The sequence below is a fragment of the Vollenhovia emeryi genome, unplaced genomic scaffold, assembly GCF_000949405.1.
Source record: "Vollenhovia emeryi isolate VEMERY1.0 unplaced genomic scaffold, V.emery_V1.0 DF939519.1, whole genome shotgun sequence".
Classification (NCBI taxonomy): domain Eukaryota; kingdom Metazoa; phylum Arthropoda; class Insecta; order Hymenoptera; family Formicidae; genus Vollenhovia; species Vollenhovia emeryi.
The window spans coordinates 4,394-13,500 of NW_011966847.1; positions in this window are offsets into that span (position 1 = coordinate 4,394).

The following is a 9,107-nucleotide window of genomic DNA, read 5'->3' on the forward strand; positions in this document are numbered from 1 at the left end:
CTGTGTCCGATCGGGACTGTGTCCGATAGAATCTGTGTCCGATAGCAACTTACCACCTTCTGTCATACCGACGAATTGTAGCGATACAACATGGGTTGCGTGGTGGTTTGGGAGAGGGGAAGGGACGGGGGCGGGAGGGGGTGGGGCGCGCGCAGCGCGCCGTGCTAAACGCACTTGCAACATAAATATTAAAAACCATCGTTAAATATTTTTTGTTAATAACTTTTTAACGAACAACGACCGCCGGCTAAAACCTTTTGAAGGTCACTCAGAGTGATGACCTTGACAACATATGTCAAGGGCAAGGTCATCGGAGGGTGGTCCGTATCTCTAAATAATTACCCAAAATTCTACGTTAAAGTTAAAACTGTTCAATATTACAAAATATCGTTTACGTTTCTTTTACATTTTCTCTTTCAACTCGACCGTGCATGTCTGTTCCGTTCCGTAAAAAATTTCTCTACCAATCCCATATAGCAAAACGGAACGGAATCTGGTTACAAAATATGTTTCACTTTTACATTTTAGTATGTCAGAAAACTCTCAACAATGTTATCGGCAAGATAATTGCACAAATTATGTATGTCACTGCTTTAGTCGCATCAAAATAACGAAATATCGAAGAATCAAGTATATTTACTTGCGTCCGATGCGACATTCCGTTCCGTTTTTGCTACATGGGACTGGTAGAGAAAACTATTACGGAACGGAACTGGAACGGACCGCTCCATTCTAGTGAGATATCCGTTCCGTCATTCCGATCCGTGATCAATGGGACTGCACCCTTATAATATGCGCAGTTACATACAAGCGTTTATATATTTGGTTATAAAACGTCTCATACCTGCGAACCAGTAGTTACGTTTAACACGTTCTAGCGTCTTTTCTACGCCAAGGTGTCCAGCGTCATCGTGGCACAACCGGCAACTTTGCATCCGTGCATCTCGCGGCACTACCCATGCTTGAGTATGGTCGTCCAACCGCCTGTATACCTTATCGTCCTTGAGGAGATATTCCTTGAAATAATGCTTGGTCTCGTTCGTTCTCTTCTTGTCCAACAAGATCGTCCGTATATGTGATATTTGCTCGTCCTGTAGCTGGGCCGCCAGTACCCAATCACCCTCGATTATGTCAACCTGTAATACTTCTATAATAATAATACTTGAATCGGGTTGCGACTGAGTGCATCCACGTGTGCCATCCTAGTCCCGGCACGATGCTCGATCTCGAAGGTGTATTCCTGTACCTCCAGCCACCATCGGTCAATTCGGGGGAGTAGGTCCCGCTTGGCGAAAGTCGTACGTAAGGCTTTGCAGTCGGTTACAACTTTAAACTTTGTGCCCAAAAGGTAAATTCGAAAATGTCGCATGGGAAATACAACGGCCATCGTTTCCAACTCGTAAGAGATAGCAACGCTGGTCGACAGTAGTTTGCCGACTGTAGTATGCTACCACCGCCATCCCACCATCGACTTGCTGCAACAGGATAGCTCCTATACCAATCGCGCTCGCGTCCGTATGTACTTCTGCAGGGATCCCCGGGTTAAATATTGCCAACACCGGTCGTGTAGTTAATTTAGTTTTGATTGTATCAAACGCTCGTTCCTGTTCGGTTTTCCACACCCAAGGCGAATTCTTCTTACAAGGGGACAGTCAGGTGTTCCCCTCCCCGATTGGGCTGAAATTGTGCATAAGTGTAGTACTTTACGAAACTTTTATAGAGCAAGACACTCGACGCCCCTCTCAATCGTTTTCGAGAAAAAGCAATTTGAAATTTGCATGTATGTGTTAGTAGTTGTGCAGCGCAAAAATTTTTCAGCCGAACGCGTAGCGTACCTGGCAGCGCGCCAGCTTCGTAAGCGCGAGATCGCTCGTTCGAGTCTCGCTGCTACTCTTTTTTTATCCATTTTTTTCTATTATAAATGTTTCTTTAGTTATACAATATTGATGCTGAAATTTTAATATTTTTATCGTTTTGAAATATTTGCAATATAAATCTTTATTAATTATTTGCAATATTTGTAACGTTGGAATTTTTGAGCTACGGATAGCTTGGAGATTCCAAGGTTCGGTCGGTGGGCTGGTCGAAGAGTGAAGGACGAGACTTATAATTTCAGTAAAAGACTATTTTATTCTAGCTCTACGTACTTACAGCTATTCCTTAATACTATCGCTCGCAATACTTAATACTAATACTTAATACTAATCGCTTATAATCTAAGTCCGCTTCGGCGGCGATCTTTGTACTTGAATGCTGGCGCGCTGCGCTGCTGAGACGTTACGACTATATGATTCGCGGGCCGGGATTCGAGTGTGTTCGGTTTCGGCGGCGGGAGCGCGGTATGTTCGGTATCGGCGTTCGGCGGCGCGGGCGCGGTAAGCTCGGTTCGGTCGCGCTGTTATCGCATGCGCGGTTCGGCGGACGCGGTCGCGGCGCGCGTCGCGGCTGCCGGTGACAGCTTACGACACGTGTGTGGAACGGGAGGTTAGGTCGGTGTGTTGGCACGGCGCCGCTCAGCTCGCGGGTTCTTGTACCGGCTCGTGCTCATTACGCATCGAACCGTGGCGGAATCGGCACTCAGCTCGTGCCTCGGAAGAGAGGAAGCGGTCGCTCAATACGCGGCCTGGGGTAGACACTCAGCGCGTGTCTTGATAGATTAGGTGAGTGACTCCGCTCAACGCGCGGTTCTGGGTACCGGGTTCGGCTCACTACGCCTTCTCCGGGGAGACGACCTGCTCAGCTCGCTGGTCGGAGGATTCTGCTTCTCTCGGCTCGCTCGGGCTCTTTTATACCGTAAGTTCGTAGGCGCGGGGGTTAGAAACGAGACAGGGGAAGAGCGCAGGGTGGGGAGCAACGTTGCTCTTTGTTGTCACGTTACACCTCCCCCCTGGCAGATCCCGACATTGTAACAAACACTATTCTTTATTGACCTCGACAATGTTCTAGGTTCGCTCGCGGAGCTGGATTTCGCCGTTACGTAGCCGCTTGATTATGATGGTGCGGCCGGCGGTGTGGTGGCGGTAGCGTTGTCCTGGACGGATGCGGTGCCAGGGTACGTCTCGGAGGAGGCCGTTGAATCCGTCTCCGTTGTCGCCGGTGAAATACCCGTAGCCCGGAGGTGGCTCTGCTGTTGGGCTCGTCATGGGTACCTCTGGTGTCGCAGCGGGTGTCGGCGGAGGCGTCGGGAGCTCTGGTGCCGCTGCTACGGCCGCTGTTACGGCTGGTTCGGTGGTGGCCATTGGTTCGTCTTCCAGGTCGGACAGCGAACCGAATAGGGCGTCGAGTTCCGAGGCGAGGGCGGCTGTTGTCTGGGCGGCCGCTTGGTACAATTGCTCCTGCCTGGAGACGGTCGTTCTGGCCCGTATGACCGCGGGTGCCCGTCCGCGTTGTTCGACGCTCACCGAGGCGCGGGCCGTCCGTGGTCTAGCTTCGGCGGGTGGCACGTAGCGGGGAGCCTGTGGCGTTAGTCCCGGTACTGGCGGGTGTCCCGGAGCTCTTCTCCTGGGAGCCATCCTCTCGAGCCGTGCGCGTAACTTGCCCATGCTGTGGCTTTCTTTCCGTGTTCGGTGCGAGTGCTCCCTTATATACCCGGCTTTGCGTGTTTTTGTGTGATGTTAGACACCCTTGAGATCCTTCACGTGGGCCGTCCCCACCAGCCGGTTGTTGTGATCTCGTAGTCGGTACATGACCGGTGAGATTGCTCGGTAAACGGTATACGGTCCGGAATATTTTGGTGCTAGTTTGCCCGCGAAGTGTTCGCCTGCTTTTGACAGCGGGTGTTCTCGGCGCATGACCTGATCTCCTGGAGCGGGACCCCATTCTCGCCGACGGAGGTTGAAGTAAGAGGTTCCTGACGGTATGTGGCGTCCCTTTGTCGTGCGGTGGCGGTCGCGGCTTCCTCGGTCATCCTATCGAGCTGTTTGGACGCGTCCCGTGGTATTTGTTTCGTCGGTGTCGTCTGCTAATGGTGGCTGGCATTGTGCGTGTATCGTTCCCGGGGCAGTGAGCTCGCGTCTGTATGTCAGTCTGGCCGGGGTAAACCCGGTGCTCTCCTGCACTGCGGTGTTCATCGCGAAGACCAGTTCCGGGAGTTTCTGGTCCCATCGCCTGTGGTCCCTCTCTATACTTTGTGCGATCATTGTTTTTAGTGTTCGGTTTGCCCGTTCCACCGGGTTGCATTGTGGCGAGTACGGTGGTGTCTTTCTGTGCTGTATGCCGGCCCGTTCGAGTAGTCCGCGGAATTCCTTGCTCTCAAACTGTCGCCCGTTGTCTGTGATTATCCTCTTGGGGCAGCCGTGTTGGAGGATGACGTTTTCTTTGACTACTTTGGTTACTGCTGTGGCGGTAGCCTGTCTGAGCGGTTTAACGGTAACCCACTTGGTGAACGTATCCTGTGCCACGAGTATCCATGTATTCCCGTCCACGGAGCGCGGTAGTGGTCCGATCAGATCTACTGCTATGACGTTTGCTGGTTCTGCCACCTGGCTATATGGTGCATGAGTCCGGCTGTTTGTTGTTGTTGCACCTTATGGAGCCGGCAGCTCTTGCATTGGCGTACGTACTTTGCTGCTTCCCTCGTCATTCCCGGCCAGTAGTAGTGTTGCATGAGTCGGGCGATCGTTTTGGTGATCCCGAGGTGTCCTGCTGTGTCGGCGTCGTGACATTCTTGTAGCGTCTGTTCCCGTCGGTCTTTGGGTATGCATAATTTCCAGGCGGTGGTGTCGGTGTCTCGTTATTGGAGTATCTCCCTTGGAAGTGTCGGTATAGATAGCCTCCTTGTAATCTGTAGTCTGGGTGTTGCTGTGGATTTGTTATTATCCTCTGTTTCGTCCGCTCGTACCATGTGCATGTTTCCGTCGGGCTGACTGTGGCCAATTCGGTGGTTGTGCACTCCTCCCCCTCCTCTACAGGTTGGCGTAACAGCGCGTCGGGGACGTGGTTCAGTGACCCTCGTCTGTATTCTATCTCGAAGTCATGTTGTTGCAGGGATACGGCCCACCTCGCCAGTCTGCCGGTCGGGTTCTCCAGTGTGCGTAGCCACCGTAGGGAGAAGTGGTCGGTGATGACGCGGAAGTGGTATCCTTCGAGGTACGGTCTCATTTTTTCTATTCCCCAGATTACTGCCAGGCATTCTTTTTCGGTCGCTGAATAATTTTTCTCGGCTGGGCGGAGCGTGCGACTGGCGTAAGCCACGACTCGTTCTTGTCCGTCGATATCCTGTGTCAGGACGGCCCCCAATCCTACGTCGCTGGCGTCGGTCTGTAGGACGAAGGTTTTCGTGAAGTCTGGGCATTGGAGTACCGGTGCGGTGGCGAGTTGCGCTCGTACTGTCTGGAATGCCCGTTCCTCGGCCGTCCTCCACTCCCAGCGGGCCTTCGCCTGTAGCCGGTTATTGAGAGGTGCCGTCACGGTGGCGATGTCTGGGATAAATCTCCGGTACCACGAAACCATGCCAAGGAACCGTCTTAGGGCGGGTACTGAGCCTGGGGTGGGTATCTCCAGTATAGCCCTTACTTTCTCCGGATCGGTACGTAATCCTTCTCGGTCTACCACGTGGCCTAAGTATCGTAGGCTCGTTCTACCAAACTGACATTTTTCTTTGTTAATCCGTAGGTTGGCGTCCAGTAGTCGTTGCAAGACTTCTCGTAAGTTGTGGAGGTGCTCGTCGAACGTCCGGCCTAGCACGACTATGTCGTCGAGATACGCGAACGCACGGGGCTCCATATCTGGTCCGATGATTCGGTCGAGTAACCGTTGGAAGGTGGCTGGCGCGGCGTGTAGCCCGAAGGGCATTACCTTGAATCGAAATTGTCCCCGCCCGGGGATTGCGAACGCGGTGAGTGGTCTGCTGTCCTTGTGTAATGGTACTTGCCAGTACCCGTTCCGAAGATCGATCGTCGATAGATATCGCGCGTCGCGGAGTTGATCCAGGATGTGTTGGACCGGTGGTAGTGGGTACGCGTCCTTCTCTGTGACTTCGTTTACCTTGCGGAAGTCGATGCAGAAACGATATCGACCGTCTTTCTTTCGGGCTAGCACTATCCGGAGTTCCAGGGTGCTGGTTGGTTCGATGCATCCCTCGTTCAGCATTTTGTCTATTTCGGTGTCGATAATCTCCTGCATCGCCGGGTTGTAGGTTCGGTATCGCTGGCGTATCGGTTCTTGTCCGGTGCGGAGGCGGATCCGGTGTTCCGTCATCTGTGTCGTTTTTCTCGTCAGTTCGAACTTCGGTAGCAGTTCTTCTAGCAGTTCGTGTAGTCGGCTCTGTTGTTCTGGTGAGCACTCGGTCAGTCCGTTCTCTTGTTTGTCCCCGTCGGTCGGTCGAAGGGCGGCTATTCCGGGTAGCGTCCATTGGAATCCGGCTTTGTTGAGTAGGTGCATCCCCGCGATCACGTCTACTGTGAGGCCGGGGAGGACGTGGAATGTGTGTGTTCCTCGGTATCGTCCCAGTTCTACTTCGATTTTGATTTCTTCGCTAATCGGGCTGATCTGGCCATTGGCTAGGTGTACGGCGGTCGTGATGCGGCGGCTGCGTCCTCGGTGTCGTATTCGGTTGGCCACGTTGGTTGAGAGGTAAGAGAGCACTGCTCCGCAGTTCAGCAGCGCGTTGTATCTTCCTTCTCGTATCTGATGTGGCCCATTGGTCGAGGGTCGGTGCGGTCGTGGTCGAGGTTGATGCTGGGCAGATAGCGTTTTAGGAGGCGTCGCTGGTCCCGGGTTCTTCGGTGGGCCGGGGATTGCCCTTCTTTCCCTCGGCCCCTAGCGGGTTTCCCGGCTGCGTTCTGTGGCAGTCCCGTGTGAGAACCCCTTCTTTTCCGCACTGGGAGCAGAATAGTTTCGGTGGTCGTCGGCAGTAGCGTCGAACGTGTCCTCGTTGCCCGCACCCCCAGCAACAGTCGCGAGAGTTGTATCCCGGGGAAATGGTCGCGGCGTAGGCGTCGGAGTTACCTCGCGGCTTGATATTTTTGGCGGGAGCCTGATACGCCTTTTCGTAGCGCCGGGCCTGCTCGTATTCGTCGGTCCTCTGTAATAACTCGGCCATCGCCTGGAAGTCGCTTCGCCTGATGTAGAGGTGGTATTCCGGTCTTAAATTGTGGTACGTCCTCTCCAGGCGGTCGGCGGGTCGCATCTTTCCGTGTCGCCTCATTAGTGTCTGTAGTGCGGTGGTGTACTCTCGAGCGTTCTCCCCTGGCTCCTGTTTGCGTCCGGCGATGGCCTCCTCCAACTTGAACCGTGACTCTGTCGAGGCGTAGAATTGCCTGAAACATTCCTCAAAATCCTGCCAGCTCTGCCAATCATCCCGGTTATTCCGGTACCAGAGGAGGGTGGAGTCTTTGAATAGTAGTGGGAGGCACGGCCGCAATTGTTCCTGCGTCATCCCATAGCTGGTGCGCAGGTCCTCTAGTCGTTCGAGGAAGGCGATACCGTCTTTCCCGTCGAATTGGCAACCCCATTTTCGGACGGTGTCTAGGATGGCTGCGGTCTCGGCCAGTCCCTTCGTGCTCTTTGGTCGTAGCGGTGTTTGACCGGTCTTTCTGTCTATCTCGTCGCTCTGGTCGTCCTGGCTGTCGTCTTCGGAATCAGGGAGCGGGGACTTTCGTGCCTGCCTTACGCTTTGCAGGAGCCGGGCGCGTAGATCGTCGCGCTTGCCGTCGGTCGGCAGTTCGCGCTCTTGCAGCGCCTTGATTAACTCCTCCTTCGAGAGGGCGTGTACCCACCCAGTAGTGGTCGGCGTTGCCATGTCGGCGTGGCTTTATAAATTTTCCCCTATCGCGATCTGGTCTTTACTGTCTTTAACTGTCGGTCTTTCACTCTTCGAGTCCCTGTTCGGGCGCCATTTGTAACGTTGGAAATTTTGAGCTACGGATAGCCTGGAGATTCCAAGGTTCGGTCGGTGGGCTGGTCGAAGAGTGAAGGATGAGACTTATAATTTCAGTAAAAGACTATTTTATTCTAGTTCTACGTACTTACAGCTATTCCTTAATACTATCGCTCGCAATACTTAATACTAATACTTAATACTAATCGCTTATAATCTAAGTCCGCTTCGGCGGCGATCTTTGTACTTGAATGCTGGCGCGCTGCGCTGCTGAGACGTTACGACTATATGATTCGCGGGCCGGGATTCGAGTGTGTTCGGTTTCGGCGGCGGGAGCGCGGTATGTTCGGTATCGGCGTTCGGCGGCGCGGGCGCGGTAAGCTCGGTTCGGTCGCGCTGTTATCGCATGCGCGGTTCGGCGGACGCGGTCGCGGCGCGCGTCGCGGCTGCCGGTGACAGCTTACGACACGTGTGTGGAACGGGAGGTTAGGTCGGTGTGTTGTCACGGCGCCGCTCAGCTCGCGGGTTCTTGTACCGGCTCGTGCTCATTACGCATCGAACCGTGGCGGAATCGGCACTCAGCTCGTGCCTCGGAAGAGAGGAAGCGGTCGCTCAATACGCGGCCTGGGGTAGACACTCAGCGCGTGTCTTGATAGGTTAGGTGAGTGACTCCGCTCAACGCGCGGTTCTGGGTACCGGGTTCGGCTCACTACGCCTTCTCCGGGGAGACGACCTGCTCAGCTCGCTGGTCGGAGGATTCTGCTTCTATCGGCTCGCTCGGGCTCTTTTATACCGTAAGTTCGTGGGCGCGGGGGTTAGAAACGAGACAGGGGAAGAGCGCAGGGTGGGGAGCAACGTTGCTCTTTGTTGTCACGTTACATGTTTATAATATTAAGTAGAAGGCAATATATTGGTACATAAATTAGGATAATATTCATCATAAAGCATGTAAAACAATATGTTGTAAAACATCGTGCGCATCTTATAAAAGCTGCTTTTGGTAAATGTGCATAAAAAGACCCCACCTTCCGATGACCTTGATCTTGACATATGTTGTCAAGGTCACCCTCCTGAGTAACTCTTAGAAGTTTTTAGCCGGCGGTCGTTATTCGTTAGAAAGTTATTAACAAAAAAAGTTTGGAATTGGTAATTCTTCAGTATAGCTGCTCCACCTCCAAAATCAATCAAATTGGTCTCATTCGACGCGTTTTTCAACGAGAAACAACTTTTTCCTCAGACGAAATCGTTGCTCTGCCTTGCGAAGCGAGATATTAATTGTTAAAGTTGA